The sequence below is a fragment of the Fukomys damarensis genome, unplaced genomic scaffold, assembly GCF_012274545.1.
Source record: "Fukomys damarensis isolate Sample0158 unplaced genomic scaffold, DMR_v1.0_HiC HiC_scaffold_36, whole genome shotgun sequence".
Taxonomy (NCBI): Eukaryota; Metazoa; Chordata; class Mammalia; order Rodentia; family Bathyergidae; genus Fukomys; species Fukomys damarensis.
Window position 1 is genome coordinate 43,997,402 of NW_022900948.1, and position 8,232 is coordinate 44,005,633.

Genomic DNA, 8,232 nt, shown 5'->3' on the forward strand with positions numbered 1-8,232 from the left:
TAAGAGCGTTCAGCCATGGCTGTACAAGCTTCTTTGGATGATGATACAACGTGTGTAGCCATTTACTTGGCTCAGGCTTGGCATGCTTAGATCCCCCGCCTTGGGATACTCAGTGACGGGTAAGGACGGAAGCTTCTGTCTACCAACCTAAGACAGGTCGTATTGGGACATGAGCCCTGCGACTGATGACGGGTAAGGAGATGGAAGACTTCTGCCGCCTAAGACAGAGGTTCCTTGGCTGATGAGTTGATAGCATTCTTCATGCTATCAAAGAAAGATGGGGGAATTATGGCGAGCCATTATGGTGAGCCTTGACACAGGCACGGAGGTGCTCTCGCCCATAGCCACGGGCGAGTTCAGCTAGTAGCAGATGTAACCCATAATGGTCGTTATTGTTTCCCTCTGGAATGTGTGGGCGGTGCCCTCGCTCCCTCGCTCCCTCGCTCTCCCTCGCTCCCTCGCTCTCCCTCGCTCCCTCGCTCCCGTGCAGCCCTCGCTCCCTCGCTCCCTCGCTTCCGTGCAGCCCTCGCTCCCATGCAGCTGGAGAGTATAAAAGGAAGAGGTTCCGTAATAAAGCAAGCAACTGAAGAAGAAAGGTGCCTCCCGTCTCTCTGTCCTCATCCTTTCAGGTTTAGGACCTGCTGGCAGGATCCTGACGTCGCGGCTCGCGACAACCCACCATCTTCGATGAAGCCCTTCATGAGGACCTGAGTGGGTATCGTCAACAAAACCCCTGTGTAACTTTGCTACAATGTGTAGATGACCTCCTCATTGCTGCAGAGACTGAAGATGCCTGCCTGGAGGGGACAAGAAGACTCCTAAAGACCGCTGGAGATCTCGGGTGCCGAGTCTCAGCTAAGAAAGCCCAGATATGTCAGCAAGAGGTAAGCTACCTGGGATATACATTAAAGGAAGGACAAAGATGGCCATCAGAGACCTGTAAAGAAACAGTCCTTCGGATTCCCCTGCCTGGCTTCTGACACTTGTGGATTCCAGGGTTTGCTGAGTTAGCTAAGCCCCTTTATGCTGCCTCAAAAGATCAACAGACCTTTCAATGGACAGAAACTTTTCAAGACTCTTTTGATAAAATCAAAATGGCATTATTGAGGGCATCTGCCCTGAGCTTACCAGATGTGACAAAGCCCTTTCATCTGTATATTGATGAGAGCAAGGGGATATAGCTAAAGGGGTCCTAACTCAATACTCGGGCCCCTGGAGGAGACCAATAGCTAACCTGTCCAAGAAGCTGGACCCAGTGGCTGCCGGATGGCCCCCCTGCTTATGCATGGTTGCCGCAGTGGCCCAGCTGGTCAGGGATCCTAATAACCTCACAATGGGACAACTAGATGAATGTGATTACCCCCACACTGTTGAAGGGATCATTAAACAGCCCCCGGATCGATGGTTAACAAACGCCAGGCTGACTCATTATCAAGGACTCTTACTCAACCCAGCTCGAGTTATCTTTCGGCCTCTAGCCGCCTTGAACCCTGCCTCCCTGCTGCCCGATCCAGACATGGAGGCCCCGCTGCATGACTGTAAGGACATATTAGCCCAGGTGCACGGCATACGAGAAGATCTGAGAGATCAGCCATGGCCACAAGCAGAACCGACACGGTATACTGACGGGAGCAGTTTCATGCAGGATGGACACAGGTACGCAGGGGCGGCGGTAGTATCAGAACTGAGATAATATGGGCTGAACCATTGCCAACGGGAACTTGGGCCCAATGAGCTGAACTCATAGCACTGACCCAAGCCTTGACCCTGGGACAAGGAAAGGGGCTAAATGTCTATGTGGACAGCAGATATGCATTCGCCACCGCACACATCCATGGGGCTATCTATAAGGAAAGAGAACTGTTGACTGCAGAGGGAAGACCATAAAAATAATAAAGAAATTATGGCCTTATTAAAAGCCTTGTGGCTGCCTAAGAGACTTGCCATAATCCACTGCCCAGGCCACCAAAAAGGTAATACACCCACAGCCAGGGGTAATAATCTGGCTGATCGAGCTGCTAAAGAGGAAGCCCTCCGGGCTCCTAAAATCCTAGCATTACAACTCCTTCATCCAGGAATCCCTGCCCTGCCCAGTGAAGGAGAATACTCAGATTCACATCTAACCTGGATCCAGCAACTGCCAAATGTCCAAAAAGATGGGGGATGGTGGAAGTTAAGTGATGGAACTGTTCTTTTGCCTGAGAAACTCGGAAATCAATTGCTCACATCCCTCCATCAACCTACTCATCTGGGAGAAAAGAAGATGCGAGAGCTAATCCAACAGTCTCAATTAAAAATAAAGGGCGTTACAAGGAAAATCAGAGAAATTACGTCCTCCTGTGGAGTCCGTAAGGCGGTCAACGGAGTCCCCACCAGCAATGAAACAGGACATCGCCTTAGAGGCAATAGGCCTGGGGCCTACTGGGAAGTAGATTTTACAGAGGTTAAACCAGGAAAATATGGCTATAAATATTTGTTAGTTTTTGTAGATACCTTTTCAGGTTGTTTTTTGAGACAGGCTTTCGTGTGTAGTTGAGACTGAACTGGAACTCACTATGTAGCCCAGGTTGGTCTTGAACTCACAGTGATCCTCCTGCCTCAGCCTCCTGAGTGATGGGATTACAGGCGTGCGCCACCACACTCCCGGCTCAATCTAGGCAATTTAGTGTGACCTCAATTTAAAAAAAAAAAAACCGAGAACAACAACAGTGCAAGCTTATTCTTTAGAAATACGAGATGCGTGAGTGAATAAAAAAATACAGCTCAAAATGCTGAAAGTGATTCATGTAGGGGAGTTGATGGGGAGGAGACTGAAGAGGCAGACAGGTGGCTGCTTCGTGTCATCCCCCTTAAGTACAGTTCATTCTTTCCTTTTCTCTTTTTCTGTAGTACAGGGCCTTTGCACGGAGATACATCCCCAGCCATTTGTTTAGTTTTTGTTTTTCAGACTGGGTCTCTCTTAACTTGTCCAAGCTAAACTGTATCTATCTCGTGATCCTCCTACGTCAGACTCTCAGAATTACAGGTTACACCACAGAACATCCCTATAATGTGGCTGGGACGTGGAGGACCAGGAAGGAGGTGACCCATCCAGATCTGTCTCAAGGCTGGAAACCAGCAGCCAGACTTGAACTTCATCCTGAGCTCTCCCTACTACTGTTTGCTTCTTTCTGCATCATCCCCCAGGGTGTCTCCCTAACTGTCCCACTTGTTCCATCCCTAAGCAGTTACTGGGTGCTGACTGGGTGACTGACAACAAAAACAGCTCCTTAGGAGCAGGGAATAGGTCATGGTTGGTTGGGCATTTGTGTAAAACCCTTCAGGCAATGAAAGCCCAGCTTCTCCACCTTCTGGCCGTGATACTGCTAAATTTCTCAACCTCTCCAAACTTTCCTCCTCAATTCGAAAAGGGGGAAAAGGACCTCCCAGTAGGAGAGCCGAAAGAGGCATGGATTCAACAAGTGACTTCATCATTTTATTTATTTAATTAATTAATTTTTTTGGTACCGGGAGTCGAACTTGGGACCTTGCTTCATCATTTTATTTTGGATAATCAACTTGTGCACTGGGTAGCAAGTACGTCCCGCTTGCCAGGTACCCTGGACTGCAGTTCTCCTGCGACCCAGCCAGTTAACAACTTGTGCATCTCAGCAGTTAGAGGGTAGGCACGTGGCAGGAACTCCTAGTCACATCCATATACACAGTCGACCTTACAGGAACGGGAGCAGCGCTCAAACTGTTCTTTCTGCCCGCTCCTTTTCCACCTAAGGTACCTTGCAGGCCTTCCCACTAGTGCACACTGAACACTTGTCGTTTTTAATAGCTGCACAGTTCTCCAACGGATGGATAGTTCTCATTCTTAAAACCTGACTGACATTACTGCTGTCACCCCGGGAACTGGACAGGAGCCCGGGAGGATCCCGGAGTTGGCGACCAAGGAATTAGTTCCAGCGCCTGCTCTGCCCAGAATTTGCTATTACCTTGGCCTTCACCGTCGGTGGGACCATAAGAAGGAGAAGAGGGTATAAAAAGCACTGCCCGAGCACAGATCAGCCGCAGATCAGCTAGCAGCGTGCCCAAGTTTTATCCCGAGGAAAGGTTAGATCTTTATAACGAAGTCTCACAACACGTAAGAGTAGCAACAAACGCATCAAGGGTTCTGGCATCATCAGGCTTGGACCCTCACCAGGTCCTCCTAGCCTCGGCACCCGCCCTCGGGACAGCCACCCCGGGGAATCCGCTAGTACTCACCTTCAGCCGCTTCTCCGTTCCAGCTCCTGTGTATCCCCGAAGGTTACAGAGATTCCTGTCCCTTTAAGGGCGCCGGGCCGTGGACGAGTTACTTCCACCCACAAGCAACATGGCGCTGGCGCCAGAGAAGCTGTTTTCTGAAGGCGTGGAGACAGCTGCCCTTGAAGCTTTGGCTTCGCCTTGCCCGCCTGCCCGCGCCGGTGGTGACGTCACTTCCGGGACGGAGCGTCGGGGTGGTCCAGCGAGAGGCGGGCCGAACCGCCGGTCGGAGGAGTTTGGTTCCCTGGCGCGAGGAGCCTTAATGACGGAGTCAGGTGAGGGAAGGCTTTGACTTGGCATTTCTGGAAGCCCACTCTGCGGCTGCCTGGCGTCGCTTGTCCTTGCCAGCTCGGGCTGTATCCCCCGGGCGGTCCGCCTGGGCCTCCTGGAGCCGCTGGGTTCTGCCTTCCTCCCCGCTCCTCCAGGCGCCAGGTCCCCGCGGTCCCACTCTCTCCCGGTGCCGGCGGGGGAGTCCCTCTGTGTGCCTTCACCGGCAGCTTCCTCCTGACTCCCCCAGGTCCCCTCCATCTCCTTCTCCCGCAAATGCTCCCCGCTCCCCGCAGGTTCCACCCGGGCTCCCCTGGGCAGCTTTCCTGTCCGTCTTCAAAGCTGTCTTTGCTCCTGGCTGTGTCGCCTACTCTTAGGACCACCGCCCCCCGCCCGTGTCAGAAGGCACAGCTCCTTGGCCTAAGATTTGCAAAAGGATGCCCAAGGTAGGAGGTAATTAGGACCTTATTCCAGGCCCCCAGCTTGAGCCCCCAGCTGCCATCTGAGACTAACAGCAGTCGCCATACCGCTCTGCACCTTGGGTTTGTCTTGTTTAAAAAGGGACAGTATTTTTTTAACTTTCTCTTCTCTTTCTTTTCTTCCAAGCCTTCCTTTCCCTCCCTCCCTTCCTTCTTTCTTGCTCGAATTTGGGTCCTTTCGTTTGCAAGGCAGGCTGCAGCACCACTGAGCTAAAATCCCCAGCCCTGAAAAGGGACACTATTCCAGGCTGACTTTCTTGACTCAGGCTTGACTACCCTGATGTACAGGGGGCTCTTAGCAGAGTGGGTGTCCCAGAAAGGGGTGTCTAGTCAGAGATGGCTTGTGTGTAGTCTGCTGGGTCCTACGGAGAACACATGTACATCATTGACTCGTGACCATCTGCAGTTTGAGCAGTGGCTGTTGTCCTTTTCACAAGTGGGAAGACTTTCAAGTTCAGAGGAGGGAGGAACAGGCCCAAACTCCTGGGGAAGGGGTTCTCTTCACTTCTATTACTACAGTGTAGCTGCTGTCACAAAAATCAGCATATTACTTTTGTTTCATTGGCTGTCGCTCGCCTGGGGAAGGGTTTCAGGCTAGAGGCAGATGTGAGAGTAGATGCTGAATGTGCTGACAGAAGTCACTTTCTGCTGCCAACCAGTCTCACCTCTCCCCTGGCAGTGCTGAGCATTTCAGCTGCACAGGGAGGCGGGAAGTGCCAGTGTGTGAAGCTTGCCGTGTCCTGTTTTGGGGGGACAAGGTCAGCGTACCCAGGCTCTGCCCTGTTGGTTTGGAGAAACTCTGTTCCAGGAGAGGGGCAGTCCTACTTAGGTGGGAATTTATCGGAGGCCTATCCATCCTTTTACTGCCTAGAAGGGGGTATGGCAAGGGCTAAAGAAAAAAGACAATTAGAGACTTGAGTCATTTCAAGAATACAGGGGGGCTGGGAGGTCAGTGCGTCAGATTGGGCAAAGACAAAGACATTCCCTGAGCTTGCCACTATTTATTGGGTTGGTTCATATAGTATTAGATGACTCGTAGGGTGGTGATAATCCTAAATTCACAAGGATTTTTATAAACTTAGGGAGTATCAGATGTCTCAAAGGGCAGTAATAACTCTGAGTTCACAAGGATCTTATGCTGATGTAATCTTGTCCTTAAACATCACAACATCATGAGACTATTGAGGTCTCAGAATGGCTCCCAACAGGAATTCTTCGTCTTTACCAGGGGCACCCTGCAGGGAGCAGCAGGGCCAGCCTTGAGATTGGACCTACAGGCTTTGGCTTTTGCTGTCTGCCTGAGGCATGGCCTCCTGGGGTGTAGGACCCACACCAACTGCACGGAGTCTGTGGTTGCATAAATCTGGGTCTTGTTGGACCTTCAGGAACAGCGTGGCTCTGACCCATTTCCCTCTTGCAATACCTGGAAGAAGCTTTGCCTTGGCTCCTTTTGGAACGTTCTTCACATGACAGCTAAAATTGGGAGGTGAGGGGAAGGGAGAAGATCCTCCCTGTAACCTGAGTCTAAACATGCTTCGCAGCAGGGACCTCAGAAGGATTTTTGAAAGTGAGATTTTGGACCTGGAAGCCTCTGTCTGTGGAGCCTGAGGATATTTGGTGGAATCCAGCTCATGTCTTCACTTTTGTCCAGGGCTTTTGGTCCACCAGCCCTAGGCCCAATAGAGATAGTTGGGGAAACCATGTATCTGTGATCTTCATGAAAGTCCCTGGTTCAGCAAGGCGTTTCTCAGCTTCCCCGTGTTAACTGGGGAAACCAGGGGCCAGGTAAAGGTGTCCTGGCTGCTAGATGGTGCCTCTCCTTCTCTGCTCGCTGCAGGCAGAAATGGTGGGAACAGTGTGAGTGTGTGTGAGGAGTAAGTAGTATCTGCAGCAGCAGCAGCAGAGTCTCTGGGACCAAGCCCTGCTGTATAACCTGGGTCTGGAACAGATGATAGGAGGAAGAGGCCAAGTTGGGCAGGAGCCTGTGGCACCCATCTCTATTTTCGTTCACTTTTCATATCATGTGGGCACAGGGATGACAGATTCTCAGCTTCCTCCCAGAAAAGAAAACAGGCCCTGAGAGAGAAGTTGCTGTGCAGCAACTCTGCTAGGAGAGGCTATTAGACAAGGCTGAGCCCAGGGAGGGCACTCCTGAGAAAGACTTCTGTGTGGAACAGACCACTGCCCTGAGTGCGCGCCACCCTTCTGGTGCTTTCCCGCCACACCCAGGGATGCAAGGAGAGCTGGCAGGTGTGGTGCGCACCATGGCAGTTGCTTTACTTGGGTTCTGGGATGTCCCCAAGGGCCGTTTGCTCAGGGCTCAGTTTAGCTGATGGGCTTTTCCCAGGTGAATGGATCCAGAGCTAACTTCATTCGTGCATAATTTGTGATAGGTTCCTCAGCTATTAGCTAATAGTAGTGGGAGCTATTAGACAATTAGAACACAGGACCTAATAGGAGTTGGCATTTGTCAGTGATGCACTTGGGGAGGGCGTTCTGACCCTGGTCCCATTCCCTTCTCGCTCTCTTCCCATTGCTGCCAAGCGGTGAGTGGCTCTCCTTTGTCCCATTGTAGCAGACATCCCTGCCCAGTACTAGCGGGTTATGAGCGGCACCTACTTCTTGCTTTCCATAATTTGGAAAGCTCTGCGTGACTCAAATGGGCATGTACAAAGATGGAATGTGCAAGTATAGCCCCTCCCTTGATGGCTGCCACGGAAACCTAGACCCTGGTCTGTGACGTGGCAGTGCTCTGCTGAGTTACATGCAGCTGAGGTCAGTGTGACTCCAATTTAAATCCTTTCCCCTGAATTATGGCTTTCCGCTGACCTGATGGGTTCCTTGCTAATTGTTCCTGATCCCAGTACTTGTTTGTTCTATCCAAGCAGGATAAGCAGTGCTTACGCCCTTATAGTCCCGCCTGGTGACATCATGCCAAGTGTTCAGCGGTTTTTCACTGGATGTCTTCAAAGCATATCCAACTCCTTATTCCTTCCCCCAATTGTATTCAATAAATACTGGACGTACTTGGGGGCCTTTGCTGCCATCAGCAGCACTGATCATGCCTCAAGACTCAGCTTCCCCATTCTAAGTCTTGTTTCCTGTCTACTTTTTTATGTATTCTTTCAAAGAACCAACTCTTCATTCATAGATCTTTCTTTCTTTCTTTTTTTTTTCCTTTTTTTTTTTTTTTTTT

The 8,232-nt window shown here is 50.9% G+C and overlaps 1 protein-coding gene and 1 long non-coding RNA gene across 5 annotated transcripts in view; one reads left to right on the top strand and one right to left on the bottom strand.

Moving 5' to 3' along the window:
* The window catches only part of Kyat1 (kynurenine aminotransferase 1), a 30,730-nt gene extending 26,402 nt beyond the window's left edge, over positions 1–4,328 (bottom strand). For all 4 annotated transcript variants that reach the window (XM_010627335.2, XM_010627334.3, XM_010627333.2 and 1 more), the window contains exon 1: positions 4,252–4,328. The gene's annotated coding sequence lies outside the window, so the exon portion shown is untranslated. The remainder of the gene's footprint in view (positions 1–4,251) is intronic.
* Positions 4,329–4,487: 159 nt separating this feature from the next.
* On the top strand, positions 4,488–8,171 carry LOC117284328. The gene is made up of 3 exons (XR_004515395.1): positions 4,488–4,565; positions 4,854–5,010; positions 7,612–8,171. It is a non-coding gene; the product is annotated as an uncharacterized LOC117284328 (long non-coding RNA).
* The last annotated feature ends 61 nt before the right edge of the window (positions 8,172–8,232 follow it).